Raw genomic sequence first — 9922 nt, 5'->3', positions numbered from 1 at the left:
GAGTCTATCACTGAGGCCAAGGGGCACTGAAACTTCCTTTCCTTCAAACTAAAAGAGTGTCCTAACCTCCAGGTCATAGAGTTCCTCGAGAATTGTCCAGTCTTTTCCTCGAATCTGAGCTGTTTTGCAGACAGGAATGCAATAGTGGTGAGGTCAGATGGTGAACAGGGAGCAGAAAGAGCAATATCTTATACTATTATTACTTCTTTTTTTTTTTTTTTCCAAACTGGGCATCTATTTCTTCCACAACGAACAACATCTGAAAAAGGAAACTGGCCTTATTTACTCATTCCCTTTGGGTACATTGAGTAATTTGTTACTTTCCTGGCTGGTTGTTCTGTTTTAATATGTCCCCACAGTTTTCCTCACTTGGTTATTTTCATTACAAAACTGAAAGTTGCCCTTTTACATCCTGAACACGCACTCCTTAGAACTTTCGCTCTATTATAACTACTGATGTCTTTCAAGGGTATCTTATGCAGCCTCACCACTATGATGCTCAAAAAAAACCTCCAACAGTAAATGGGAATAGACTCTATAGGCTATTAAATATATTTAAGTAAACATATTAAGCAAGCATTAAGAAAACTGAGTACTCTTAACTCAATGAAATGAGACTGCAAGCACACAAGGGTCCTATAATGACAGTTCCATTACAAACAGATCCCTGTACACATATTCACATGTTCCAGTCCTCTTTCCCAATATGAGAAAAGTGTGATCTGTCATGCCTTCACAAGATATCACTGCTCTGCTGGTGTTTAAATAATTACAGTACATCGTGAAGTACTTGGGACCAAAGACAACATGGTCCCATGTGGGAGAGCCTGATTTTGTTGTGTCTTTCCAAGTTCATCAAGTTCCCATAGTAACACAGAGCCCATAAAATAATTAAATAACTTATTCACAAAAACATGGAGCAGCCACTGGGGATGTCTTAAAATATTGCATCTCCTTAACGACTCATTCCTGACAAGAGAACAATTTCATTCAGCATTCAGCACACTTCATCCTGTTGTGCAGTTCGTTTTACAGCAATTTGGTCTGGAAGGTTTAGCTGGCCACTCTGGCACTACAAATGGCAGCATGGCCAACTCTTACAGGGAAAAGATATAGACTAATCTAGAGAGCAACTCACAGTTATCCTGCTGCCTGAAAAGTAGTACTCAAAATTTTTAATGAAGATTTGCACGTACAAAGCACTTGTACAAAATTCAGGGAATGATTTGTGAGAAAATGCAAAAGGAACTGGGATTTTTAAAAAAAACATGTTATCAGTATTACATTTATAATTAGTAATTTCTTCCTCACTTGGGATTACAAGCTATTATTTTAAGCTTCAGAACATCAGTGGTACGTAGGGATAGATTGACTGCAATTCTGGTGTTCTTATTTCTGAATGGAGATGTTATCCTTACCTGGGATATTAGGGTAAGGTATAATAGCTAGTTCTTCTCATTCCATGTTGTCTTATGTCTCTCTCTGTCCCTGACCTCCTCTTAGCCCTTCACACTTTCTTGCCCCTTCAGGATCATCCTTGAAACAGTGCCCAGAAAAATTCCCTCACTGAGAAGGCAAAGGCGTAGAGCTGAAAAGGAAAGTAGGATTTTAGAAGGACTTTTACTGCTCATAGGACCTCACTGAAGCCTTACTTGACCTGTCCTGGCCATTGAACATTCTTCTTTGCTGTAATTTTGACTGGTCATAGGCCTCCTGTGAGAATCCAAGCACGTCCACTGCCCAGGATTAAGTGTATAAATCACAGCAGGGATTTCTGCAGCAGCATCTACTCCCAGTGTACAGGATGGTACTTCACATGGCACTGAGTCATCCTCTGCCAATCTGGCATGACTTTTGGAGCACAGCCTGGAGTTGTCCAATCGTATCTGCTACCTGGATTGGTTTCCCCTATTTACCATCCTGGCAGATGTAGGGGCAGTCAGCCTGGGTTCCATTTTGCCTTGGCTGCTGTTCCAGGGCTGGCAAATGATGTGCTTTCTTGGCAAGGTCTCCCATTCTCCCACCTAGTAGCTTTCTTCCTGACTGAAAGCTTGGGACAGGCAATAAGAAGAAAAAACTGTGTAAGAGTAATCTGGAAGCAAAAGAAAGGTCATGAGGGGCAATAAATTAAGAAGTAACCATGTGCTTTCATGATAACATCTGAAGAGAGGCTGACATTGATTTTTCTAAAGCACCCTGGGTAGATAATTTTGTCCACAATTCCAAGACCTCCTGACCCTTTGCAAACTCTTTAGTCATGTCCATAATGAAGCTGAAGGCTTGGATGTCCTTTGCTAGGCAACTCCCAACACCATGAGAGAAGAGGACAAGAAAGGTACTGGGACTGTTCATCTTGCTTTTTTTCTGCTGAAACCACTGTTTTCTCCTGACTAATGTGGTAGAGCATGGCAAGGAAACTGATAAGAACTCATGTGCTCCTGAATGTTTTTATGCTGAATTCCTGCATAATTTACTGGCTGAAGAGATGATACAGCCAAGAGTTCAACCTCCCTCCCCACCAAAAGGTGTAAAGAGGAGACAAAGAAGAGCAGGGGGAAATACTTGAATCTTCCCTCTAGGAGGCTTGCTTAAAAGATACCCAGTTTGGCATGGTCTGGGATTCTTCAGCTGGAAAATCTGCAGATGAGAGAAACACAAGAGGCTGTTTCAGGATTCAAGAAGCCTTTTTGAGGGTGAAGTTCAAGGAATAAATGGCCGAGGCCAGGGAAGTCAAAAGCAACCATAACAGCATAAAAAGCAGAAATTTGAGGTCAATTACTATAATTTAATGTAATTGCACTCTTATCTTCCATCACCACAGGAGCTACAGCTTACATGCTTATTACAAGCAGGACACGTATGAAGAAACAAGTTAATTTGGAGGAAGAGGATGAAGCTGAGTTGAGAATGAGAGAAAGGGTCAATCATTTCAGCTTAATTTACCCCCCAGTTTTCATTATACCTTTCATGACCAGTTTATATTTGAGAGGGGAGAATTTCCTCTCCATTTGCTCTTGGAAAGAAACTTTCACCAGGGCTGATTTGCTACGAGAGCAGCTCTGCCTGGAGCAGCTGGCCCCTACAAGTGCAGGGGAAACCTGTTCACCATCCTGTGAGAGGTTTCAGAGCCTTTGGGTTTACCCTCCTCTAATAAATATGAAGAACAAGAATAACTGTAAGCCAAAGTCTCTCCCTTCAGTTTCAGATTGGTTCCACTGAAATTTTTAATCTGAAGCATATGGGAACAGTTTATTTCAACACTGATACCTAAAGATAATGAAAAACTTTTGAAAAATTTAGCCTACTGCAATTTCAAAGGTGTTTAGAGATAGAGGGCATGTGTAATGACAACTTGAAAATATATTTTTAAAATGTTTAGTCTGGAGATTCTTCCCTCCCCAAATGTTCCTGCAAGCAGGCTGGCTCCTGACGAACCAGGAGTTCAGGGTGGGTTTGCCTGCTGGTACAAGACCCAGCTTTTTTTCACATGGCTCCAGCTGCCACTTGCTGTCCCTGGCCTCACTGTGCAGGGGGAACACAAGCTGCCCTCTGTCATGGTTGAATAAGAGCAAAGAGCTCACCTGCTTGACAGCAGAAGAGGTGTGTTTTGATGTTTAGCTGAACTCCTCTTCGAAACGTGTGTGCACAATAAAGGTAGGTGTAAGGACATATTCAACCTGATATCAGAGAGAAGTGATAAAACACTTTTCTCTTGTTTAGGTGTGTCAAGATCTAATAGTCTCATATGCCAGAAATTATTTGTAAGGGGTCATATAGCCAGTTTCCAGGAGATGTGGCTTTTTTTGTGCCCGTCTCCTGCGTTGCTTGGGAGATCCTCATCTCTGCAGCCCCATGCTTCAGGCATGGCCCATAGACTTTTGTCAAAACAATACACAGTGAGCTTTCTTGATTCAAAATCTGTCCTCTTCCACAGGTTGGACAAGCTGAACTGAGCAACAAGAGGGACTTTTTCCTTTTGCAGGCTGATGAGACAGCACATGTGAGCTGATGGGCAGCTTTTGCAGTGAGATTTTCAAAGGAAAATGTTTATGCTCTTTCCTGCCACCTGTGGTTTTTTGTTTGTTTGGTTGGTTGGTTTTTGTTTTTTTTTAAGCAGGGACCAGCAGTCCAACACCTGACGGGAGAAGTGAATGAGCCAGACACCCTCTGTCACAACCTGGAACAACAGGTACACAGATATATCCAAAATATAAAGCACCAGGTATCCTGGAGACTGGGAAAGAACCCAAAACCAAGTTAATACAGCATTCAAATTAGAATAAAAGAGACCTTATTTAAGGAGTTATAAAATCATTGAAATATGTTCCATGTATAGAAAGAACAAGAGGTCACAGAAGTGGCCAGTTTGGCTTACGCAAGGCACCAAGGCCAATGCGCTGGCAGTACACATACTAGATGATGCCAAAGAAATCAAATGGAGCTTGCTTTAGCTTAGGAAGGCCAAGAGACGAATAACACAAAGAGATTCAATTATAACTTGGTCAGTCTCCTGACGCTAGCATGTTTCTGGAGGTGGAACTGAAGATTTTCCATCCAAAAAAGGATTCATTGTGTACAAGCCCAGTGGCTCACCATCTTAAGGTGCCTCCCTCCACTCTCAGCTGGGTTTTAGGATGGAAAAAACGTGCCGGGTATGAAGTTTATATCCCACAGACTATTTCAGAAAGCCTGTCCCCCTGTCCCTGTGTTTCGTACCACGCCAAAATCCCATCCCCGCTGCACGAAGAATTCTTAATAATTACACCAGAAGACACAACGACCCAACTTCTAAGATGGTCTTCAGCACAGGGGGTGAACATTGAAGGGAGTCTCTCACGAGAGATGTGTTCGTTCATATTTGGGTCAGGTGAGCTCTGCACTAGATACCCCAACTCTAGTATTTTTTTGTGGGAAAGGAAAAGAATGACTGACTCAATTCAGTGCTAAGATTTAAGAAAAAAATCTCTTGCTGTTACTCCCACATAAAATTTCTCCCTGTCAGCATTTTGGGATTTTTTTTATAGAGGTTCTGGTACTAGGCAGAGCCATGTTCATGGTGCTGGGGTTTGTGAACTACCATCTTTAGGAGTTGCCTAATTAGGATTTATGAACAGGGTTTAGTACTGATCCTTAAATTCTTCCCATGCATCTAATCCCGTATGCATGGACATTTAATGTTTGGGATTAATCAACACAGCCCTACAGAGTTTGGTTTTGTTATCTCTAAAATGTGCAAGCTGAATTAACAACGCAGAGTAAATCCTGTAAGAATTAGGTTCTATGTTCACTTAATCCCACTGGATTGCTATTTCTAAATATTTATGTTATTTGAGATTTTGTTACAAACCTAATAACCCATGCTGCTATAGCCCAGTAAGCAACAAATACAGTCCCTGGTTTGCATGTTGCTTAGAGAAGGGAAGAAACCTGAGTATCCGTAAGGTGCTTTTCCCATGGCAATGCATAAATATGCTAGTGTGGGGTTTTATGTATGTAGGAGTAAATCACTTGTTATCCCTTCTGAAAAGTTATTTGGAAACACAGTTTCGTGTGCAAAAATTAAAAGGGAGGCTTTATCACCCCCATAGCCATAACTCTGTAGGTTATTTGACCTATGTTTTGTGATTAAGTTGGAGTGCATTTTCAGAGAAATATCTAATTTGACACTGTTTTTTTCCTTCTATCTGTCTGCTTTTCTTCTGATTTCCCCGGTAACAGTCACTATTAATAGACAGGTTATTAAGTCAGAACTCAGAAGCTCTAGTTTATGGTTTTAATTGAGAGGCATACCTGAGATGTGGGACTCTCTGCTCAGCTTCAGGCACTATAGTTTAAGTAATATGTACTCTACAAATCACAGAAGAGAAGATAGATAGAAAAATCATTGCTGAACACCAGAAATTTCTGTAACTCAATAGATAGGCAAGTGCTGGAATAAACCTCATAAGTTTTCCAATGGGAGGTTTTTAAGAGACCTGAGATAGGTGAATCAGGCCTTGAACAGAGCTATCACAGACATTTGTTGCAGGACAGCTGCATTTCCTTTCTTCAAGAGCAATTGTCCTCCTGATTTAAACCCAAATTGGACCAGACCTTAAAACTCTATATCTTAAGATGGTATTTATTGATTGAAGGCAAAGGAATAAATAAAACCTTTCTGGACGTCTCCTCCAAGCCTCTTCTTTGACTAAAGCGTGTGGAGATGAGGTTTAGTAACTTGGAACGTAACCTAATCATTATTCAGAGCTTTGTTCAGAGGGTTGGAAAGCTGACCAGTAATAAAAGCTTCATCTGAAACCTTTGACACACAGAACAGACACAACTCTCTTGCACTTATGCAATGTGTTAGTAGACGTCCTTAGTTCACCACACACAAAACCTGATGAGAAGCATTTCTATTTCTTCACAAGCCATTGCTACAATAATTCTTGTACATTTTTTTTAGCAAATTAGAGTTAAACATCACCTCTTGTCCCACAGCTTCGCAGATCTCACCCAACTAACACCAACTTTTTCAGTTTTTCCCTAGAAGGACCTTGTCTTCTGAAGCTACCTATTGATGAATTTTGTCTTAAATGGGATCCTGGGCTGCAGTGTTTTCTATAGCGATGGTTACCATTGGTCCCTATGGATCTGTCCTGAACCTATGGCAAGAAGGAAGTTGCACTGCCAGAACCCACCTGCTTGTTGTCCAGCCCCTTGTCTTGCTGATGAGCTCTGCTGTGAAATGCTCCAGGCCCACCAACATGTGCTTCTCATCAGTAGTAAAGGAAGCTAGAGCTGATAGGGTCAAACTGGATGAGCTAATAGTTTTAATCAACAAATCCCTTAACACAAGAGAGTTGCAGCTGCCTGGCCAATACAGTTATCCAGCCATCTCATGGGAGGAAGGCAATTAGCTTGCTGAAATGCTAATGAAGAGGCAAAATTGCTGAAGCAATACACAGAGCAAGGCCAGAGGCATAAAGAGTCTGGAGCAGAGGAGCTAAGGGGAGATGGAAGAGGAACCTGACTCCATCAGAGTTATTGCTGGATGTCTTTGGGTGGTGAGGAGTCTGCAAATTTGGATCAGAGCCAGACAGGGAGAAGAGAAGGACTGGTCCAGAGCCCTTCCATTTGGGTGTAGACCGTGGTTCTGGCCATCCGGTGCTCCGCCATGGGCAATTAACACAGTTCTTGCACATTAAGTGTTTTGGCTTGTTAAAGAGTATCAGGAGGATGTTTCTTACCACTAATTAATCTCTCCTCACTCCTCATGTCTAACTCCACTCTCTTCTTTATGATTCCCCGTGGGCCTCCAGTTCTGGAAATCTCATTACTACAAACACCATCTCCTGCTTCCTTCAAAGCTCACATCATTACAGGCCCCAACTGTTCTCCTCAAAAAAGCAATGGCTCCATTTGAACCTTCTGCCGTGCGGTCTCAAACATTTTAAGGTGTTCACAGAATCACAGAATCACAGAATAACCAGGTTGGAAGAGACCCACCGGATCATCGAGTCCAACCGTTCCCATCAAACACTAAACCATATCCCTCAGCACCTCATCCACCCGTGCCTTAAACACCTCAATTATTTTCCATCAATTACATGAATTAGTCATAGCAGTGAAATTCAGACCCACTGTCTGAGGTGTAAATGAGACAAATAAACCTCATCCCTCTACTCAGTGAATTCACAGTCCACCTGCACATAAAACATGGGCTTTCCAGGGCTTCTTATCAGAAAAAATATCCATAAAGTAATAAAAAAATTAATCGCTCATTGAAGGAAAAGTGAGACTAAGCAGCACAGAAACACATGGAAGGGTGTTAGCTTGGAAGTCCATGAAGAGTTTCTGTCACTTCAGTTTTTTTGTAAGGTTTTTATTTTTTTATTCCAGCAAGATCTAAGATCTGAGAAGATGATGTGTATTTGAGAAAACATTCTTGAACATATGGATGTTGATCAGCACAGGGCTTATCCTCCTACATCCCCAAAATCCCCCTCTGAGAGATGTGTTGCATACTCTTAGTACAAGTACTCTTTGTACTGGCATGTATCTTAGAATTACAGAATGGATTGGGTTGGAAGGGACCTTAAAGATCATCTGATTCTGACCACCCTGCCATGGGCATGTATCATGTAACACTGGGAATCTGATCTAACTTCTCAAAAACAGAGGCTCGGGTCAAATCGTGTAGTCCTCCCTCTACTCCTGGCAAGATCCTTGATGCTGGTGACACCCACCACAGGCAGAGGGGATATTTTACAGTGTCCCTAGTCCTTTCACTATCACTAGTGGATTGCCCATAGCCCTTTTGCCCCCACCAAAGGAGTGTTAATTCTTTTCTAGGTTGTCTTACAGATGCTGTGTTCAGCTCCTGCCTAGGTGCCGAACTTGTGAGAATTGATCAGGGCTTTATGTGCATAATTTCAAATTTCGTGACTCTGTACCAGCCACCTGAAAATCCTCTCTCCTTATTGTCACCCACCATGTGTCTTGTGGTGTGCATTCGAAACCAGAAAGATCCAGGCTGAGAAGCCTTGGTCTCTCATAGTCCCAAGTTGAATAGTTCCAAGTTCATCCTTGACAAAACTGCTTAACTTCAGTGGGACTCCAGCAGTGATGAATTCTGACCTTTACAAGAAATCCAAGGCAGAACAGGCAAGGGTGTCTCAGTATTCTAATTTAAATTTTACACTTGAAGGATATACATACATTTTAAACCCACCTCTTTAATCCTTGAAGCTGAACTATTCAGCTCTTGTGTTGCCACTGAGAATTCAGGCGAAATGTTTGACAGAGGGCGAGGGAGCTGCTCCACATCATTAAGGAAAGCAGAGGTAGGGGGCGAGAGTGTGTGACCTCTGGAAGAAACAATCCACACTGAATGCATCAAACAGTAAAGCGTTGCCAGAAAAGAAGAGGATTAAACCCCTTAAACTGTACTTGAAATCACATATGCCTAGAAGTAGAGAAATTCTTTCCTACCTTGTTTTCTCCCTACATAATTAGTCTTCGAATATGCTTACTGGAGTGAGTGCATTTGTCCCAATCTAAGGAAACAAATGGAATGATGTAACTGGTTTCTTTCAGTTCCCACTTCAGTGCAACTTCACAATACCCTTGGACTTCAGGGGATTAAGTTCCTGTCTTGGCCGTGGTCCAGTTACTGGTCATTGCTATTTGTTGATTATCGCAACATTCCAGAAAACATTTTATCCCCTTCATTAACTCACTATTGACCAATCACATAAATCAGGTTAAGGACTAGTGGACATGTCTACAAAGAAAGGAGAGATTCAAATAAAGGCCAGATTAAAGAACAGGTTGAATTCTACTTTTTTTTTAAGACCTCTGCACTTGAAATTGCAAACAACAACTCTTGCAAAAAGGAACGTTAATTAAAGATAGCACTCTTTTGTTCATACTTTCAAAAGATGAAGAAAAAGTCATTGTTTCTCCAAAAGAAGCCTCCACCTTCTTAAAGATACACCACTCATTTCCATCTTTGTGTTTAAAAACAGATTATTTACATGTATAACATCTGTGAATGTATAAATATGCATATGTACAACTGCCTGTCAGTTGTGGGCTCACTGTGATACAAGTGCACTGATGTGACTTTGTGTAGAGGACTGAACATTGGTGAACATACCGATGCAAGGTCATATTTGGGTCTACATGAGCCTTTAACTTAGTAAGAATCAGAAGTCTTGGCACTGATACCATGGAGAACGAGGCTGTGTCTTGTATAAAATCAGCTTGCCGTGTTTATGGTGCTGGTAGCTGAGAAGAATTCTGGTGCTGGGCTGTAACCTCTCCTGCTTGAACCCAAGGACCCTCCAGCCTCCTCCAAGGTAACAATTAGGGCTGCAGATTTGCATCCTGCCCTTCCCACACCTCCTTATTTGTTTGTCCGTGCTGCAACGCTGGAGTC

This window comes from Phaenicophaeus curvirostris, chromosome 4 (genome assembly GCF_032191515.1).
Source record: "Phaenicophaeus curvirostris isolate KB17595 chromosome 4, BPBGC_Pcur_1.0, whole genome shotgun sequence".
Lineage (NCBI taxonomy): Eukaryota > Metazoa > Chordata > Aves > Cuculiformes > Cuculidae > Phaenicophaeus > Phaenicophaeus curvirostris.
The sequence above is the reverse complement of the archived record's forward strand: the minus strand, read 5'-3'. Positions refer to the sequence as shown.